The following is a 22,524-nucleotide window of genomic DNA, read 5'->3' on the forward strand; positions in this document are numbered from 1 at the left end:
CTTCGCTCTCTGAAGCACTTAGAGGTGGGGGAAATAGACTTTTTGATGCATCGCAATTCGGACATGGGCGATTGTAAAATCGATTAATAAACGTCAATAATCTACCATTTATTTTTTGTAAATTAAGTAATGCAAATAAATCTAAAATGTGGCTGACCTCAACAAGAGATCCGACCAGCTCCTTAATTATAGAGCACATACAGTTGTGGTCAAAAGTTGACATACACTTATAAAGAACATAACGTGATGGCTGTCTTGAGTGTCCAATAATTTCTACAACGCTTATTTTTTTGTGATAGAGTGATTAGAGCACATACAGTACTTGTTGTTCACAAAAAACATTCAAGAAGTTTGGTTCTTTTATGAATTTATTATTGTTCTACCGAAAATGTGATCAAATCTGCTGGGTCAAAAGTATACATACAGCAATGTTAATATTTGGTTACACATCCCTTGGCAAGTTTCACTGCAATAAAGTGCTTTTGGTAGCCATCCACAAGCTTCTGGCAGGCTTCTGCTTAAATTTTTGACCACTCCTCTTGACAAATTTGGTGCAGTTCAACTAAATATTTGAGTGTTTCAACAGGACAATGACCCCAAACACACGTCAAAAGTAATAGAGGAATGTCTAAATCAGGCTACAATGAAGGTTTTAGAATGGCCTTCCCAAAGTCCTGACTTAAACGTGTGGACAATGCTGAAGAAACAAGTCCATGTCAGAAAACCAACAAATTTAGTTGAACTGCACCAATTTTGTCAAAAGGAGTGGTCAACAATTCAACCAGAAGCTTGTGGATGGCTCCCAAAAGCGCCTTATTGCAGTGAAACTTGCCAAGGGACATGTAACCAAATATTAACATTGCTGTATGTATACTTTTGACCCTGCAGATTTGGTCACATTTTCAGTAGATAAATTCAATAACCAAACTTCATGAATGTTTTTTGTGACCAACAAGTATGTGCTCCAATCAATCTATCACAAAAAAATAAGAGTTGTAGATAATATTGGAAACTCAAGACAGCCATGACATTATGTTCTGTACAGGTGTATGTAAACTTTTGACCACGACTGTATGTTCCAGTTATAAACACATTTCCATGAATTTAATAACAGTGATGTTAATTAATTAAACATTTCTTAATACAAATGGACTGGTTTTCAAAGTTGCAAGCAAAAACACTTTTATTTAGTGAAACGAAAAGAAATGTAAAACTGCATTAATAATCGATTTTTAATTCAATCGTAGCTTCTGAATCGTAAGGTGCCCAAACATTGCCACCTCTCACTGCACTCATATTTACCTTCTCTTCTCACGCAGGGCAAAGAATAGGGGTAGGACTATAAAAGCTTTGCTTTTTCCTACTCTTTTTCGGATAGGTTGTAAAGAGGAATGATATGAAATGATGTGATGTATCCTATTGTGTGTTCATGTTCGAAAGAAACTCAACAAGATGGCGCAACCAAACTTGCTAGTTAATACTGTTACCTAATTGGCTAATTTGCGTTCATTTCCTGCGTTGGTCGGTTATTTGTTTTTATCAAACGCATGTTTTATTGATAACGTGTCTATCGCAATATTCATTGATACGGTTTTAACACAAACAATGTTAAAGTAGGAGAAGGAAAGGGGGTGAGTGCCAAAGACGTCAGACTAAAAAGGTCAAAGGGAAGGAAAGAAAAACACTAAAACGGCTCATAAACCTCACCAGAAACCACAGGAGCCTTTCAACAAAAAGTATCTACCCTTTTAATAATCCTCATGAATGGTGTTTGATAAACTATAAATGCACCTTGCTCACTCCCTGTTGAGTTTTTGTCCATAGTCTGAAAGATGGCAACAAATATTAGATCCCAGCATTCCTAGAACTGTTTATAATTACAGTAGAGAAGTGGGAATGAGGAAAGTGTCACCAAGTAAGCAATAAGAACACATGTACATATAAAAACATGCATAATAAGCACACATGTACATGTAAAAACATGCATAATAAGAACACATGTACATATAAAAACATACATAATAAGCACACATGTACATATAAAAACATGCATAATAAGCAAACGTGTACATATAAAAACATACAAACACCGTTTGCATATGAGTTGGGAAATTGTGTTAGATGTAAATATAAACGGAATACAACTATTTGCAAATCCTTTTCTACCCATATTCAATTGAATGCACTACAAAGACAATATATTTGATGTTCAAACTCATACACTTTATATATTTTTTGCAAATAATCATTAACTTAGAATTTCATTGCTGCAACACTTGCCAAAGTAGTTGGGAAAGGGCATGTTCACCACTATGTTACATCACCTTATTTTTTAACAACACTCAATAAACGTTTGGGAACTGAGGAAACTAATTGTTGAAGCTTTGAAAGTGGAATTCTTTCCCATTCTTGTTTTATGTAGAGCAACAGTTGTTCAACAGTCTGGGGTCTCCACTGTTGTATTTTACGCTTCATTAATGCACCACACATTTTCAATGGGAGACAGGTCTGGACTGCAGGCGGTCCAGGAAAGTACCCACACTCTTTTTTTTACGAAGCCACGCTGTTGTAACACGTACTGAATGGGGCTTGTCATTGTCATTAAATGGCAGCATATGTTGTTCCAAAACCTGTATGTACCTTTCAGCATTAATGGTGCCTTCACAGATGTGTAAGTTACCCATGCCTCGGGCACTAATGCACCCCCATACCATCACAGATGCTGGCTTTTGAACTTTGCGTCAATAACAGTCTGGATAGTTTGCTTCCCCTTTGGTCTGAATGACACGATGTCGAATACTTCCAAAAACAATTTGAAATGTGAACTCGTCAGACCACAGAACACTTTTCCACTTTGCATCAGTCCATCTTAGATGATCTCGGGCCCAGAGAAGCCGGCGCCGTTCCTGGGTGTTGTTGATAAATGGCTTTCGCTTTGCAAAGTAGAGCTTCAACTTGCACTTACAGATATAGTGACAAATTGTATTTAGTGACAGTGGTTTTCTGAAATGTTCCTGAGCCCATGTGGTAATATCCTTTAGAGATTGATGTTGTTTTTTGATACAGTGCCGTCAGAGGGATCGAAGGTCACGGTCATTCCAATGTTGGTTTCCGGCCATGCCGCTTACGTGGAGTGATTTCTCCAGATTCTCTGAACCTTTTGATGATATTATGGACCGTAGATGTTGAAATCCCTTAATTTCTTGCAATTGCTTTTTGAGAAACGTTGTTCTTAAACTGTTTGACTATTTGCTCATGCAGTCGTGGACAAAGGGGTGTACCTCGCCCATCCTTTCTTGTGAAAGACGGAGAATTTTTTGGGAAGCTGTTTTTATACCCAATCATGGCACCCACCTGTTCCAAATAAGTGTTTGATGAGCATTCCTCAACTTTATCAGTATTTATTTCCACCTTTCCCAACTTCTTTGTCACGTGTTGCTGGAATCAAATTCTACAGTCAATGATTATTTGCAAAAAAAAAAGTTTATCAGTTTGAGCATTAAATATGTTGTCTTTGTAGCATATTCAACTGAATATGGGTTGAAAATGTTTTGCAAATCATTGTATTCCGTTTATATCTAAATCCAACACAATTTCCCAACTCGTATAGAAACGGGGTTTGTACATGTAAATACATACATAGTTAGCACAAACATACATAAAAAGCACACATGTACATGTAAAAACATGCATAATAAGCACACCCATCCATCCATTTTCTACCGCTTATTCCCTTTGGGGGTCGCTGGAGCCTATCAGCTACAATCGGGCGGAAGGCGGAGTACACCCTGAACAATTCGCCCCTTTATCGCAGGGCATAATAAGCACACATGTTCATGTAAAAACATATATAATAAGCACACGTACATATAACAACCTACATAATAAGCAAACATGTACATGTAAAAACTTACATTTACATGTAAAAACATACAAGTACATGTAAATACATACATAGTAAGCACAAACGTACATGTACAAACATTCATAATAGGCACACATGTACATATAAAAACATACATAAGCACACATATAAATATAAAAACATACATAAGCACACATGTACATGTAAAATATACTTAATAAGCACACATGTACATGTAAAAACATACATAATAAGCACACATGTACATATAACAACATACATTAGGGCCCTACAATGCATTTAAATCGAAGTAGAGGAAATGACGCTGCAAGAAACAAAAAAGGCTTTATCAGCACTTTTCTTTGACCCAAGCACTTTCCAGCTACAGCACTGTACTGTAGTGACCCTCTAAACATATTGCTGAATAAACGTCATGACTTTAAAAGTGTAAAAACAATACCGCCAATAATCAAGCATAATGTGCAAGAGCTACACATTTTTTTTTATTTGCTTTGTTTTTTTTGGGCACACTCATATTCTTGGTGATCTGCATCAATTTAATAACGAGTCATTCAAGAATGAAAATACATTTCTATCAATATGCATCAAAACAAAAGCAGTAGTATTAAAATAATGGATGTATGTTGATAGTCCAACTCACACTGACTGGTATACACGAGCCAAGGAGATGATATCAGTAGAAGAAACTGCATTTATTTTCGATAATAATGAGTCATATTTTGCAATATGGGATCCATTATAAATAAGTTTAAAGTATTAAACAGCCCTAAAATATGACTTATTTTTATCCTTGTGGTAAATATTGGACACAATGTGTTGTCAAGTCTACAAGAAGCGATGCTAGTGTAAGCCACTGTGACAATAGTTGTTTTTTTATTATTATTATTATTAATGGCTCTGATGGCAATGTAAAAGAGTAATTAGAACAATAATATGTTCATCGTTTATTTGTAGCTTTTTATATTTTATAATCATTGTTACGTTGGAAATCTTATTATTGATACTGTTGTTATTATTCATTTTTCGACTATCAAAATAATCGTTAGTTGCAGCCCTGCTGTAAATAACTACATAAAATAGATAATTTCTTACATTAAAAAAAATAAACTGCTACTTAACAGATTATTTACACAGATATTTGGTAAGATTTACAGAAGGGGTATCAAACTCATTTTAGATTAGGGGCCACATGGAGGAAAATCTATTGTCATGTGGGCCGGACTGGCAACTTTGATAACTTTAAAAATAGAGACAACTTCAGATAGTTTTCTTTGTTTGAAAATAGACAAAGCACATTCTGAAAATGTACAAATCATAGTGTATTTTTACACTTGCACATTGGGGTTAATATAACTCTATCTGCGTTAGTCCTCATTTATACTCTCTGAATAAATGTTGTGATAATGTTCATTAATCAAATTGAGTCTGACAGAGTTTTAAAATGTTCCCATTGGTGCTAGTTTTTAATCTATCAAAAGATGAAATTAATACAAATACAAAAATCTAGTTAAAGGACATTATTGATGTAATTTACTCACTTTTCTCAACAGATGTACTAACATAATTTGGTTAATTCTGTTCATATGCAGCATTATCTACAACACAACTTTTGAATTTGGACTCATTTCATTAATCAGACATTAAATTAGAAGGGGATACATATTATTTCAGCATATTTGTATGCGTCTTGAAAATGTGTCCCCAGTCATAAGTACAACACGAAATGTAAAGATTATGAAAGGATTTTTTGGGGGGTTAGAAATGTCACAGGTTATATTACTAACATAATCTTTGAAAATCAATAATAAAAATAATGGGTTAGATTTATATCGCGCTTTTCTATTGTTAGATACTCAAAGCGCTCACAGAGAAGTTGGAACCCATCATTCATTCACACCTGGTGGTGGTAAGCTACATCAGTAGCCACAGCTGCCCTGGGGTAGACTGACGGAAGCGTGGCTGCCAGTGTGTGCCTACAGACCGTCCGACCACCACCAATCATTCATTCATCATTCATTCACCAGTGTGAGCGGCACCGGGGGCAAGGGTGAAGTGTCAATCTATCAATGTTTACTTATATAGCCCTAAATCACTAGTGTCTCAAAGGGCTGCACAAATCACAACACAAACCACTACGACATCCTCGGTAGGCCCAAATAAGGGCAAGGAAAACTCACACCCAGTGGGACGTCGGTGACAATGATGACCCAGTGGGACGTCGGTGTGCCCAAGGACACAACGGCAGCGATTTGGATGTCAATAGGTGGGAAGCGAACCTGCAACCCTCAGGTTTCTGGCACAGCCACTCTAACCACTTCGCCACACTGTTCCCAAATCAAAGCACAAAGGTATCAATCCATATTTTAGGCCCCTTCTATATATATTCTAGTGTTGTGGTATTTCAATCAACTGGGATCCAGTGTGCTTTGGAGTCCTATTGTAGTGAATCACACCTGAAACATCATAAATCAATCATGTGGAAGTAAACAATGTGATAAACATTTTACAACAATTAATCTAGGGATTTAGATATCTGGTCAGGACACCCCTCACTTTTTACCTTCACCTTCATTGTCCGTTTGTTTTTGGTGACTTTATATACTCTGGACGTGGACGTTTAGTCCGCGACATACATGGCGGACAATAACTGATAGTCTATTTTGCCAAATTAAATGTATTCGCCGTTTTTTGTAGTCTTCCCTCGACGGCCAGGTAATACAAATCCCACGCTAACTTTTTATCACATCCACGGGAGCCCGCATTCTCCTAATCTCCCCTTTGACAAATGGACGGTAAGTAGAATCACAGCTGCCCCGGACATTCTAAAGTTCTCTTGCCTTTTTGAGATGTGTAGCATCCGAAATAGCTGCAATCGCACCTTTCCTTCACTTAAAAACCTCTTAAGGCCCAAGCTGTTTGTTTACATGTTTGTTTTTATTTTTTATTTCTCTTTGCTTTTTGGGCTTATTGGACCCTAATTGAAATAAAAACTAAGAATCATCTTTTTATATCATGTACTGTATTTTTCGGATTATAAATCACTCCGGAGTATACATCGCACCAGCCGAAATGCATAATAAAGAAGGAAAAACACATATATACGTCGCACTGGAGAATATTTCGCATCATTGGGGGAAATGTATTTGATAAAATCCAACACCAAGAAGAGACATTTGAAAGGCAATTTCAAATAAATAAAGAATAGTGAACAACAGGCTGAATAAGTGCACGTTATATGACGCATAAATAACCAACTGAGAACGTGCCTGGTATGTTAACCTAACATTTTAAATCGCTAAATCCCATGAAATCTTCTTCCTCGATGTCGCTTCTAAACAAGTCTGCCAACTCCAAAAAGGTCTGCGCCGCTCGCTTCTTCTTGTCGTTTTTTGCTGCACATTTCACTAAGTCCAGCTTGTAATCTGCAGTACATGATTTCCCTTTCGGTGCCATTTTTGTTCAGCCCTTCTCAGTTTTTATAAGTTACCGCCAACGATGAAATGATCCATTTTAATAGCTACGGCAGTAGCATATACCATATAGCAATTAGCATTCCATGATCCACAATGCACTTTTGTCGTGACCCTCCCCCGCCGAATTCTATGACATGTGTGACGATTGCTGACATTTTCTTTGTCTCTTCCGCGAATGAGATAAATAATATTATTTGATATTTTACGGTAATGTGTAAATTATTTCACACCCCCGGCCAAACTATGAAAAAAAACTGCGACTTATACACGAAAAACACGGTACTTAGTCCATAAGTAACAAACGTGTACTTCATGTTTAGTGACAAGCTAATTCTTATTTTTAAACTTTTTTTTTCCAAATTCCATTGTATGTTATACTCTTCTGACAACACCAGATAGCAGTATAAGTGTCCATATAAGGGCCATTGGACCCCAATTCAGTAGTGTTCACAGGTTTGGAAATAAGAGCTGAAAAAGGTGCTGTCCACACATGTGGCCAAGTAAACCTTTAGTTTAAGGTATTCATGTGTGATTTCCACAAGCGTCTGTACAGACGGAAGGAGAAACACAGCATGTCTGGATGACTCGCCTCCATCTTTCCAGTGGTTAGCTCCGGTTGTTATAAAGCTGGCTGACGTCACTTCCTGTGTGGTGAGGAGCTTTCTGACTTCACTTCCTCTCCGAACTCAGTTTGTAAACGATCAATGAGTCCATACAAAAGCGAGAGCCGGAGATTTAAGAAATACACGACACACTTACCCGTGTCAAAAATTATCCAAGGAAGGGAACCTTAAAGGCTGGTTTAGTTTGGCGGAAATGATGCCTAGGCTAAATAATTATTCGTTTAAGACTTATCCGGCTTAGTGTAGACATAGCATCAGTCAACGATCACTAATGAGCAGCCTAAGTACGTAGTGTCCAAACACGGAAGTGCTGCCTCTAATATAACACGGCAACTCTGAAGTAATTTGCGCTCTTCTGGCAAGGGATACAAAAAACTGCTATTGCGACAGCCAGTGGACAAATTTACAATAGCAGTTTTCTTTCATTCAAAATTTTCAGCTCATTTTTATGGATAAAACAGAATAAAACCTGTTGGCGCGTATATCCAGTCAGCGGGTAGTGTGTTTAACACCTCTGGTTTACGCCCTCGTTGCACAGATAGCCTACAAAAGAACTAGTTGTGTTATTTGCACCAGCCAACAGTCCGGCACATTTCTTTGGTATAAAATATGTGTAGAAAAAAAAAAAGAATAAGAGGAAAAAAAACACTTGATGGAAAAGTCCATAAAGACTTTGAACCCGCAGAAGAAAAGAACGTGAGTGTAAACAAAACAGATGAATCTGTGGAATATGCATCAACTTCTGGCGCTTTCTCACGGCCTCGCAGTAAAGAACTCAGCAGGGGCGCTGAGATTGGGAGCATCCCTCGGGCACGGCTTTTTTACAACACCATCTTTTCAGTCACATTCCTTACAGTAGAGCTGGGTCAAGCTGCATGTTAAATAGCCGTTGACATCTTGAAACTATTCAATGACACTAAGCATGAGTCGGCGTGTAACACTTCGTAGACGTGTATTTCCTGCTACTGAATACCAAACAGATGTGAGGGTCACATTCTTCACATTTGGGGGAAAAAAAACATTTCAAATCCACATTCCTTGTGGAGAAAAAAGTAGAAAAAGCTATATTACTGTATATTTGATTCTTACTGTAACGCGAGGCAAAGGCTCCCTATTTAGGCACAATACTACTTTTATTTTTAAATACCGGATGACTCAAATCTAATGAAGACAAGTGCTAGAGGAAATGGCTGGATTGGATGGATTTTTAAAAGTGTGAGGTGCAGCAGTTTCAGAAAAATAAATAAAACCTGCAGAGGTGAAGGTAAAATTTACCTTTGTTTTTGTTCAGAGTAGGCAATTGGTGGTGAGGAGAAAACGCTACATAGTAACGTTCAGAAATGTCACATTCAGGAAGTAGGGGCAACACCTACTGTACTGAACCTATGCCACACTTTGAACAACCCTGAATGATAGGTTATGTTATCTTGTTCTGTTTGCTTATTAACTACCTGTAAAATATGTTAGTTACGGTCTAGTTTTGACTTTGCAACACTAGTCAAAACCCTTTAAAACAAAGAATACAGTAACAAATTTGCACAACTCAAAGAGTGCACGTAATGGGTGCACAAAAAAAATCGATTAACTTCTGAATCCCGATTCTTATTCATCACAATTCTAAATGGATCCATAATTGTCAAAAGTCAATATAATTTTATATGTATTAATTTCTAAAAATACGTTTTTAGGCCATCTCAATGCAACCAGAAGGAGCTTTTCTAACATCTAATCTGTTGCATCATCATGCCAAAGGAAACGTTGCAAGAATTGGTTTGAACCGAGAATCGATTCAGGACTTGTCAGCCCAGCAATAGGATTTGGATCACATCGTTAAGTGCCCAAAGATTCTCCTGTTGTTCTTGGTGAGGGAGATTTTCCATGCATGAGTGATGGCAAATTGCATTCTATATACAGCAGGCAAAAAACATTTCGACATGGGGGGCACATTGGAATAAATAACGTGTGTGTGTGTGTCATATATATATATATATATATATATATATATATATATATATATATATATATATATATATATATATATATATATATATATATATATATATATATATTACATACAAAAAATATAAATGTAAATTGAAAGTAAACTAAAAATTAATAGAAGCAACGGTGTCAATAATAATAAGAATAATAGTGTCAATAATAAGTATTTAATATTTTAAATCCAAAAACTGATTCCTAAAAAAAGCATTTGGATATGGGTCGATTTTTGTTTGAGCACCCCTTACAAGTTGAGTTGATTTTGAGTTTATTTGGAACATGCATGCATTCAACATAACATCACAATTTACAGTTTCTCTATTCAATATGTTCGAAGAGTAAGAAGAAGCCGAGTTTATTTAATACTACCCCTTTTCCTTTACATAGCAGTTGCTAAAACTTTTGTTCACTTCCTGTTCTCAATTTATTAAAAATATACTCCATAAGTAATAACAATACAAAGAAATAAATACATAAATATTAATTGGTGAAGTAAGTTATATTTCATACGGTGAGATGAGTAAGATTATCTTGAAAATGAATGGATGAATGAGATAAATTCATAATTTTCTTTCTCTGTACTTTGTAAACACTTTAAATTGGAAGAGTTTCTTGAAGTGGGTTATATTAGTACATTGTTTGATCTATTTAATTAATCCATTCCGTAATTCAATTCAACATACTGATATACAAGTTGAATACTGTTCTCAACAAGGGACATAAGGCCACTGTTGTTCCAGATACACGGTCCAATGGGGCTGATCTTGCAAATAGTTTGAATACCTTTTTTGCTTCTATTGGGGAAAACCTACCTTGTAAGATAGGTCAAACCCCAGGATGTTTCTTTAAAAACATTCTATCAGGCAGCTACCCGAGCTCTTTTTTCATGCAGCCAACCAACATCAACGAGCTTAATATGATCATTATGGACCTGAAGTCATCACATTCAGCTGGAGTGGACGGGATATGTAGCAAAATCTTGAAAGCTATAGCAAATGTGATCACAAAACCTCTTTGTCACTGTATAAAACTGTCATTTAGTGCCGACATTGTACCAAAAATGTTCAAAATGGCAAAAGTAATCCCAATTTTTAAATCAGATGATAAAAATTATATGAACAATTATAGGCCAATTTCAATGTTACCAACATTTTTTTTTTTATATTTGAGAAAAAGGTCTAAAACTAACTGAATCGCTTTTTAGAAAAATTAGATATCCTTGTCGCCTCCCAATATGGTTTTCGTAAAAAAAAGCACCACCTGTATGGCTATACTCGACCTCTTAGAAAGAGTCAATGACTGTATTGAAGAAGGGGAATGCGGTATTGGCTTGTTTTTTTATCTGTCGAAGGCCTTTCACACAATAGACTTTGAGATCTTACTGTATAAACTATACCACTATGATGTCAGAGGGGTACCTCTGGATTGGTTCCGCTGTTACCTATATGGAGGGCAACAATGTGTATGCGACAATGATCACAACTCAACCTGTATGACTATAAATCATGGGGTTCCCCATAATCATCTCCTTTTCATCCTATACATAAATTTCGTAAACTCCTCCGAAACTTTTCATAAAACAATTTTTGCTGACGATTCAAATTTGTTTAACTCACATAGGAGCCTACTCGATCTACAAAAAACTTTCAATTCAAAGCTTGTGAAAGTGCAATAAGTTCAAATGCAAGAAGCTCTCACTTAGGGCTGGGCGATATATTGCGGGTTTGTCTCTGTGCGATATAGAAAATGACTATACCGTGATATTCGAGTATATGTTCTCACGCAGTTGATTTTAGCTGCTGGCATTACACTACAGGCTCTTCTCGCACTTTCCTGTCCCTCCTTCTCACAGACAGCAAGCGCACCTTCTTACATAAGTCACATACAACGTCATACGCCCTCGCGGAGCAGAGAGGTAGCAGCATGGGTAAAGTTAGCTGCACGCAAGCGATGATAATACGGACCTTTGAGTGGTAATAGGAGAGAAAGAAGGTGCGAATTAAGGAAGAATTAATTCCAAAGAAAAACAGCAGGGGCTCCATAGTCTGGCGGTGGTTCGGCTTCAAGTGGGAATATGTCGAACAGACAACCGTAATTTGTCAAGTGTGGGCCAAAAGCATTGCTAAAAAAAATTTGCATTACTGATAATATCTAGCATCATTTGAAAAGTCACCTGCTAGTCAACATCTCCATTCGGTGCCACACCAACAAAATGCCGAGGCAAACATTTCCACATCAACACTGTATGAATAAAATAGTCAACAACATAATTTAATAACGTCTGTGGTAACCCACCACATAGCAAAGGACGAACAATATTTGATTTCCTATTATGCAGATCATTTTTATGAGAACATTTAGAATCAAAAATACTTTAATAATTAAAATTTGACAGTTATTGAAATATCTTGTGTGACATCATGCACAAAAGTGCACTCATAGCTTGTTTTAAAATGTTTCGACAATCTTTCACTTTCTGTTTTACAAATGAAATGGATGTTTGTGCCATTGCTTAAAAACTGTTAAATAAATACAGTTTTGTTCAATTGACTTAGTTGCGATTTCCTTCTCTGCATGAAAGTTTAAAATGAGCATATATTAATGCAGAATGAACAAAAATGTTTTAATGTAGACACATGGAATCATCATACTGGTGTGATTATATGCATCAAGTGTTAAGTCAAGGCTAAGGCAAAATATCAAGATATATATAGTGGATCGCGATATGGCCTAAAAATATCGAGATATTAAAAAAGACCATATAGCCCAGCCCTACTCTCACTTAATGTTAATAAACAAACTGTATTTTATTTTGTTCTAATAAAAACCAGACTAATACTGAGCACTGCCATATCAACATCAATGGGCAGGAAATACAGAGTGAACTCCACAAAATTCCTGAGGGTCATCATTGACAAATACCTCAATTTCAAATGTCACATTAGCCCCCTGTTAAACAACTTATCCAAATATGTTGGCCTGTTCTTTCACCTTTGTCATTATCTTCCTCTTTATGCTCTACTTACTCTAAACAAAACTCTCTTTGAACCACATCTAAACTAATGTAATGTTATCTGGTGTAACACCTCCCCTACCTACCTTCACAAATTAGAATCCATGCAAAAGAAAATCAAACAGGCCCTGTCCAAGTTTAATGCCTCCACTCGACATCAATTCCATAATTATCATCTCTTAAGACTGACAGAGTTCAATATTTATCACAATGCTAGTCTAACCTATCAAGTCATCCAAAGGCTGAATCTCAGGCTCTGTAGCTTGGTTCCTATCATCCACAGGCTGAATTTCAGGCTCTGTAGATTTGTTCCTATCTATCGTCCCCAGCATAACCACAACACTCGTAACTTTGAGCTTGTACTGCTCAAAGTGTTGTATGCAGGAACCGGCTTGATGAGAGCCTCAGGATGCTGTATTTAGTCTCCAATTTCAAAAAGAAACTGAAATTTTACCTATTAACCAACTATCTCTAATGCCTCATGAGAGGTAGACTACTGTTGGGTTGTGCATGGTCGAATGAATGTGTGTATGTATGACTATGCTTGCTTTAGTAATCCTATTTTGTGTTTATCATATAGCGTTTTTGTGCTTGCCACCATGTTTCAGCATTCCTTGCATATACTGACCTCTGGACCCCTTGCCAAAAGCTTCTTCTACCTTATCTGGGGGACCCTTTCACTTACCACCATTCTTAAATGGATATTCACTACTGTTGTAATTGTAATATGGTATTGTGAATAAATTAAACTAAACTATACTGAAGGTCTTAAGTGTTGTAGGTGCTACAAATGTTTTAAATTACATTTTTCTCCAAGATTATATTTCTTCTCTCTGATTGAGAAGAATTGTTGTATATTCTTGGGTTGCAGATTTTAGTGGGAAAGACATTCCGCATCAAACATGGCATCATGGTTGGAGTAGGTAATAGCCAGGTTTGAAATTCCCCTAAGCAAATGTATTGCTATTGTGCAGGACAATGGTGCACTTTATAAAAAAAATAACATTTTTATTTGGCAAGTCGGTAGGACATGGTGCCAGTATGCTGTTTATTTAAATAAAGTATTGGAAAGGATAGAAATGTAGTTTGTCTCTTTTATCCGATTATTAATCGAAGTAATAATCGACAGATTAATCGATTATCCAATTAATTGTTAGTTGCAGCCCTAGTTTGTATGTTGTCATGTTTAAATTTTTGTATATATATTTCTAGGAGGAGCTGGACGAAGTGGCTGAGGGGAGGGAAGTCTGGGATTCCCTGCTTAGGCTGCTGCCCCCGCGACCCTATCTCAGATAAGAGCATACTTGCCAACCCTCCGGATTTTCTGAGAGACTCCCGAAATTCAGCGCCTCTTACGAAAACCTACCAGGGACAAATTTTCTCTCGAAAATCTCCCGAAATTCAGACGGAGCTGGAGGCCACGCCCACTCCAGCTCCATGAGAACCTGACTCAATGTTGTGAGCCTCTTAAACAGGACAATACTGCCATCTACTGTACATGGAATAGAATGTCTGTTCTGAAGCCCACAGTAAAGAGACGTAACTTCATCACGTCGCCTGGTTATTGACTCCAACCCAATATATTACACCGTCGTTGGGCAAAATGAAGAAACACGCTTGCAAGTTCCAGAACAATTGGAAACAAGAATTTCAGTTTATCCAGGAGAGTTCGAAGGGGAAGGGGTATGTTGCCTGTAAATTTTGTAGAACAGACTTCTCCATTGAACACGGTGAACGGATATACTCAACCATGAACGGTCAGTCAGCAAAGCACAAAGCGTCCGCATCGTTCACAACCCAGTATTATGGCCCACCTCGCAAAATGGAGACCCGATGGTGTATCTTGTGCTGAGAAAAAGATGGCTATGCTGATAGCTGGAAACAACATCCCATTCTCATTTGCGGATGTCTACAAGTTAACAAATCCATGAAGGATGTTCCCGGATTCGGAGATCGCTCGCTAATACGCAAATGGCAGAACAAAGGTTACTCAAATAGTGAAAGGTATGTGTTGTTGTTGGGTTTTTTTTAGTAACCAGCAAGCACAGTACAGTTAGTAGAACTGTGATTTTATTACTGTGTATTTGATAGGTGCAATCTAAAATTCAACTATTTCTTTAATTTGTATATATAGATATATAAGAAAATAAATATATATAGCTAGAATTCACTTAAAGTCAGGTATTTCATACATATATGAAAGGTTGGCAAGTATGGATAAGAGGAACAATATGGATGGATTTTTAGTTTCTCTGTGTTGTTTTTTTGATCCACAACCCAGTGCAGGGGTCACCAACGCGGTGCCCGCGGGCACCAAGTAACCCGTAAGGACCAGATGAGTCGCCCATTGGCCTGTTCTAAAAATAGCTCAAATTGCAGCACTTACCTGTGACCTACCTCTATTTTTTCTTTTTTTTAATTTACTAGCAAGCTGGTCTCGCTTTGCTCGACATTTTTGATTCTAAGAGAGACAAAACTCAAATAGAATTTGAAAATCCAAGAAAATATTTTAAAGATATGGTCTTCACTTGTTTAAATAAATTCATTTATGTTTTTACTTTGCCTCTTATAACTTTCAGAAAGACAATTTGAGAAAAAATACAACCTTAAAAATGATTTTAGGATTTTTAAACACATATACCTTTTTAACTTTTGAATTCCTTCCTCTTCTTTCCTGAAAATTTAAAACAATGTTCAAGTAAATTTATTTTTTTATTGTAAAGAATAATAAATACATTTTAATTTTTTTTAATATTTCTTCAAACTTATTATGATTAAATTTCAAAAAATTATTCTGGCAAATCTAGAAAATCTTTAGAATCAAATTTAAATCTTATTTCAAAGTCTTTTGAATTTCTTTTAAAATTTTGGTTCTGGAAAATCTAGAAGAAATAATGATTTGTCTGTTAGAAATATAGCCTGGACCAATTTGTTATATATTCTAACAAAGTGTAGATTGGATTTTAACCTATTTAAAACATGTAATCAAAATTCTAAAATTAATCTTAATCAAGAAAAATTACTAATAATGTTTCGTAACTTCTTTTTTTAATCTTTTTCAAAAAGATTCGAATTATCTAGTTTTTCTCTTCTTTTTTTCGGTAAATTTTTTAATTTTAAAGAGTCGAAATTGAAGATAAACTATGTTTCCAAATTTAATTTCCATTTTTTTCCTGTTTTCTCTTTTTTTAAACTGTTCAATTAAGTGTTTTTTCATAATTTATTCTCAACAAAAAACATTCCGTACAAGGAAAAAAAATTTACGACAGAATGACAGACAAGAATACACTTTTTTTTTTTTTATATTTAGTGGCGGCATGTCTTAATGAAATTAAACAATGGATGTCCGCTAACTTTTTGGAACTCAACGCCAAAAAAACAGTCCTGCTAGACACCGACCCTTTTTAATAACACAACTCTAACATTTGACAACCAAACAATTAAACAAGGCGACACGGTAAAGAATCTGGGTATTATCTTCGACCCAACTCTCTCCTTTGAGTCACACATTAAAAGCGTTACTAAAACGGCCTTCTTTCATCTCCGTAATATCGCTAAAATTCGCTCCATTTTGTCCACTATCCATGCGTTTGTTACGTCTCGTCTCGACTACTGTAACGTATTATTTTTGGGTCTCCCCATGTCTAGCATTAAAAGATTACAGTTGGTACAAAATGCGGCTGCTAGACTTTTGACAAGAACAAGAAAGTTTGATCACATTACGTCTATACTGGCTCACCTGCACTGGCTTCCTGTGCACTTAAGATGTGACTTTAAGGTTTTACTACTTACGTATAAAATATTACACGGTCTAGCTCCATCCTATCTTGCCGATTGTATTGTACCATATGTCCCGGCAAGAAATCTGTGTTCAAAGGACTCCGGCTTATTAGTGATTCCTAAAGCCCAAAAAAAAAGCCTGCGGGCTATAGAGCGTTTTCCGTTCGGGCTCCAGTACTCTGGAATGCCCTCCCGGTAACAGTTCGAGATGCTACCTCAGTAGAAGCATTTAAGTCTCACCTTAAAACTCATTTGTATACTCTAGCCTTTAAATAGGCTTCCTCCAGACTCTGGGACCTTGATTTCCAAAGGAGATACAAAATTTACTTTCATCTGAAAACATAACTTTGGACCACTCAGCAGCAGTCCAGTCCTTTTTGTCTTGAGCCCAGGCGAGACGCTTTTGACGTTGTCTCTTATTCAAGAGTGGCTTTACACAAGGAATGCGACAGCTGAAGCCCATATCTTGCATACGTCGGTGCGTGGTGGTTCTTGAAGCACTGACTCCAGCTGCAGTCCACTCTTTGTGGATCTCCCCCACATTTTTGAATCGGTTTTGTTTGACAATCCTCTCCAGGGCGCGCTTATCCCTCTTGCTTGTACACTTTTTTCCACCACATCTTTGTCTTCCCTTTGCCCCTCTATTAATGTGCTTGGACACAGAGCTCTGGGAACATCCAACCTCTTTGGCAATGACCTTTTGTGTCTTGCCCTCCTTCTTTAAAGTATCAATGGTCATCTTTTGGACAGTTGTCAAGTCAGCAGTCTTCCCCATGATTGTGTGTCATACAGAATCAAAACGAGAGACTATTTAAAGGCTTTTCCAGGTGCTTTGAGTTAGTTAGCTAATTAGTGTGTGGCACCAGGTGTCTTCAATATCTGACCTTTTCACCATATTCTAATTTTCTAAGATGTTGAATTTAGGGTTTTCATTGGTCGTCAGCTATAAATCATCTCCTTTTTGGCAAAAAAACACATGAAATGTATCAGTCTGTTTGGAATGAATGTATACATTCTACAAGTTTGACTTTCTAAATGGAATTAATGAAATAAATCAACTTGTTCATGATATTCTAATAATATGACCAGCACCTGTACATTTATTGTGAGAAATCATTAAGATGATCAGTGTTTCCACAGAGATAAATATCATTAATTATTAATAATACCATAGAGTTAAAGGTAAATTGAGCAAATTGGCTATTTCTGGCAATTTATTTAACCTTCCTCTTGTGTTAGCTTTCTGTTACCATCTCTTATGTTAACGGGTCGGTTTTGACCCATGTCTTAAATCAGCTGTAAAATACACTAAAAACAATTATCTATCATCCAATTTGTTTCTCATCTCTTGGTGACCTCGTTAGGTTACCTTATCCATGAAAATATTGGTTTTAATATTTTTGGTGTGGGCGATTGGGCCTTTTTTTTGTCACTAATTGAAAAAAAATGGTAAAACGAACCTCAAGAGAATCGTATAAATAAAAAAAAAGGTTGTTGTGTTACCTGACCATTACTGAGGGGTATTAGAACACATCTCTTAAATAAATTTGTTTTATTCATTTTTTCATTTTAATAATTTTAACATAGTAACAACTCTATACTGAATTGACCTCAAATGTCTGGACATTTTAGTTTTTAAATGCATAAACGGCGTGGCGCAGTGGGAGAGTGGCCGTGCGCAACCCGAGCGTCCCTGGTTCAATTCCCACCTAGTACCAACCTCGTCACGTCCGTTGTGTCCTGAGCAAGACACTTCACCCTTGCTCCTGATGGGTGCTGGTTGGCGCCTTGCATGGCAGCTCCCTCCATCAGTGTGTGAATGTGTGTGTGAATGGGTAAATGTGGAAGTAGTGTCAAAGCGCTTTAAGTACCTTGAAGGTAGAAAAGCGCTATGCAAGTACAACCCGTTTATCATAAAAGAACCACATCAATTTTGTTTGTTTTTGTACTGGATAACAAGGTAAAATGAGAATCCACTAAAGCTCACATGATTGGGAGAGGAGCTGGCCGTCAGTGTGTTCAGTTTTGGCTCTACTTAGTGCTTTATAGTCTTATTTTTATAACTGGGTCGAAACCGACCCTAACAACACCGAGGTCATAATTTCAACCAGAGCATTTTATAATTTAGTGAAACAAAAAAAACAAGTTTAATTTGTTGAAATAGAGGTTCCTGACAAAGTCAAAAATCCTTGATGCATACAAATAAATTTATGTGGTTCTTTTATGCATTTAAAAACTAAAACGGGTCGGTGCCGACCCTAACACAAGACGAAGGTTAAGTGTGTATCAAACTGGTAGCCCTTCGCATTAATCAATACCCAAGAAGTAGCTCTTGGTTTCTAAAAGGTTAGTGACCCGTGATCTAGTGAACCATTTGTACTTTTTTCACAAAGTAAAAAGTGATTCTATAAGTAATATTATCGTTGTTGCTAACAATCACGAAACTGCTGTTTGCTAGCTTAGTGACAGTTGGCTCGGAACGATGACACTCACACCACACGCGTCACTTTTAAAGACCATTTTGGAATATTATCTCTCTCATGAAGTTCAGCGGAGAAAAAGGAAAGGAATAACAACATGTGTGCTCATCAAGAAGCGGACACAAAGTCAAGCTTGTTGCGGCGCTCGGGTTACCTTCAGTGGCGAGGCTGTCCTGCTCCGCTCCCGCTCTTCGTGTCCATCCGCCAAAACCCAGATATGAGCCGGGACTCAAAATAATAACACAAACCTTCACCCTCGCCGTCTGCTGTCCCTTTTATAAGACACCTTTATCCACATGGTTGTTTTAACGCGTGCGGACGTGGGAGTCATCCACCCCCCAACCGCGGAAAGGAAACCAGCAGGCGCGGCTTGGAAGCCAGGAGGCGTGATGCGTTCACAGACATCCGGTCATTTATGAGCAGCAAGAATCAATGCGATACATAACACGCTAATGATACCAAATTGAACACATCGAACAGGGGTCACCAACCTTTTTGAAACCAAGAGTTACTTCTTGGGTACTGATTAATGCGAAGGGCTACCAGTTTGATACACACTTAAATAAATAGCCAGAAACAGCCATTTTTCTACCCTTTTCGGGGTCGCGGGGGGTGCCGGAGCCTATCCCAGCTGCAATCGGGCGGAAGGCGGTGCATACTCTGGACAAGTCACCACCCCATCGCAGGGCCAACACAGATAAACAGACAACATTCACACACTAGGGCAAATTTAGTGCTGCCAATCAACCTATCCCCAGGTGCATGTCTTTGGAAGTAGGAGGAAGCCGGAGTACCCGGAGGGAACCCACGCAGTCACGGGGAAAACATGCAAACTCCACATAGAAAGATCCCGGACTACTCAGGACCTTTGTATTGTGAGGCACAAGCACAAACCCCTGTTCCACCATGCTGCCTAAGGATAACATATTCAAATTCTGTTGTGTTCCGTGGTCACGTTCTGTTTAGTTATGTTCTGTTGGTTTAAGACTCTTTTTAGTCCCTGTTTACGCTCCATTGTTTTGTCACCATGACGACCGATTAGTTCACCTGTACTCATTTGGACTCACGCACCGGTCATTAATCAGGTCACTATTATTTAAGCCTGTAGCTGCCAGGTAGTCAGCCTGGTGACATCACTCTTGATTCACCCCTGATACTCTTGATAGCCAATTAGGAGGAAGCCGGAATACCCGGAGGGAACCCACGCAGTCACGGGGAAAACATGCAAACTCCACAAAGAAAGATCCCAAGCCCGGTATTGAACTCAAGACTACTCAGGACTACTCAGGACCTTTGTATTGTGAGGCACAAGCACAAACCCCTGTACCGCCATGCTGCCTTAGGATAACATATTCAAATTATGTTGTGTTCTGTGGTCACGTTCTGTTTAGTTATGTTCTGTAGGTTTAAGACTCTTTTTAGTTCCTGTTTACGCTCTATTGTTTTGTCACCATGACGACCGATTAGTTCACCTGTACTCATTTGGACTCACGCACCGGTCATTATTCAGGTCACTATCATTTAAGCCTGTAGTTGCCAGGTAGTCGGCCTGGTGACATCACTCTTGATTCACCCCTGATACTCTGGATAGCCAATTAGGAGGAAGCCGGAGTACCCGGAGGGAACCCACGCAGTCACGGGGAAAACATGCAAACTCCACACAGAAAGATCCCAAGCCCAGGATTGAACTCAGGACTACTCAGGACCTTTGTATTGTGAGGCACAAGCACAAACCCCTGTTCCACCATGCTGCCTAAGGATAACATATTCAAATTCTGTCATGATCTGTGGTCACGTTCTGTTTAGTTATGTTCTGTTGGTTTAAGACTCTTTTTAGTCCCTGTTTACGCTCCATTGTTTTGTCACGATGACGACTGATTAGTTCAACTGTACTCATTTGGACTCACGCGCCGGTCATTAATCAGGTCACTATTATTTAAGCCTGTAGTTGCCAGGTAGTCGGCCTGGTGACATCACTCTTGATTCACCCCTGATACTCTGGATAGCCAATTTTCTCAATTTACCTTTAATAAATACATATATCTATTAAGAAAAATTAGTATTTCTGTCTGTCATTCCATCATACATTTTTTTTTCCTTTTACAGAAGGTTTTTTGTAGAGAATAAATGATGAAAAAAACACTTAATTGAACGGTTTAAAAGAGGAGAAAACACGAAAAAAATTAAAATTAAATTTTGAAACATAGTTTATCATTAATTTCGAATCTTTAAAATTTGAAATTCAACCGAAAAAAAATGAAGAGAAAAAACTAGCTAAGTAGAATATTTTTGAAAAAATTAAAAAAATAATGTATGGAACATCATTAGTAATTTTTCCTGATTAAGATTAATTTTAGAATTTTGATGACATGTTTTAAATAGGTTAAAATCCAATCTGCACTTTGTTAGAATATATAACAAATTGGACCAAGCTATAATTCTAACAAAGACAAATCATTATTTCTTCTAGATTTTCCAGGACAATTTTTTTTAAAGGAATTCAAAAGACTTTGAAATAAGATTTGAATTTGTTTCTACAGATTTTCTGGATTTGCCAGAATATATTTTTTTAATTTTAATCACAATAAATTTGAAGAAATATTTCACAAATATTCTTTGTCGAAAAAACAGAAGCTAAAATGAAGAATTAAATTGAAATGTATTTATTATTCTTTACAATAGAAAAAAAATAATAATACTTGAGCATTGATTTAAGTTGTCAGGAAAGAAGAGGAAGGAATTTAAAAGGTAAAAAGGTATATGTGTTTAAAAATCCTAAAATAATTTTTAAGGTTGCATTTTTTATCTAAAATTGTCTTTCTGAAAGTTATAAAAAGCAAAGTAAAAAAATTAATGAATTTATTTAAACAAGTGAAGTCGAAGTTTTTCAAATATTTTATTGGATTTTCAAATTCTATTTGAGTTTTTTCTCTCTTAGAATTAAAAATGTCGAGCAAAGCGAGACCGGCTTGCTAGTAAATAAATACAATTCAAAAAATACAGGCAGCTCACTCGTAAGTGCTGCTATTTGAGCTATTTTTAGAACAGGCCAGCGGGCGACTCATCTGGTCCTTACGGGCGCCCTGGTGCCCGCGGGCACCGCGTTGGTGACCCCTGAAATAGTATATACCTTGAATTTGTTAACAGTTCTGGCATATGTTCACTCAATCGTCACGTAGTAACAACAATCCAAAATAATGGTATAATTGGGAAATTTTCCTAGCGTTACTGAACGCCTCCTCAGGGGCTTCATGGGTTGAGGGGAGGGGCT

At 37.1% G+C, this 22,524-nt stretch overlaps 1 protein-coding gene across 1 annotated transcript in view; it reads right to left on the reverse strand.

The window, feature by feature from the left end:
• The window catches only part of cemip2 (cell migration inducing hyaluronidase 2), a 105,824-nt gene extending 86,198 nt beyond the window's left edge, over window positions 1-19,626 (reverse strand). Inside the window, exon 1 of the mRNA XM_061897827.1 lies at window positions 19,408-19,626. The gene's annotated coding sequence lies outside the window, so the exon portion shown is untranslated. The remainder of the gene's footprint in view (window positions 1-19,407) is intronic.
• Window positions 19,627-22,524: the final 2,898 nt, after the last annotated feature.

Source organism: Nerophis ophidion, linkage group LG01 (genome assembly GCF_033978795.1).
Source record: "Nerophis ophidion isolate RoL-2023_Sa linkage group LG01, RoL_Noph_v1.0, whole genome shotgun sequence".
In the NCBI taxonomy this organism is placed as follows: domain Eukaryota; kingdom Metazoa; phylum Chordata; class Actinopteri; order Syngnathiformes; family Syngnathidae; genus Nerophis; species Nerophis ophidion.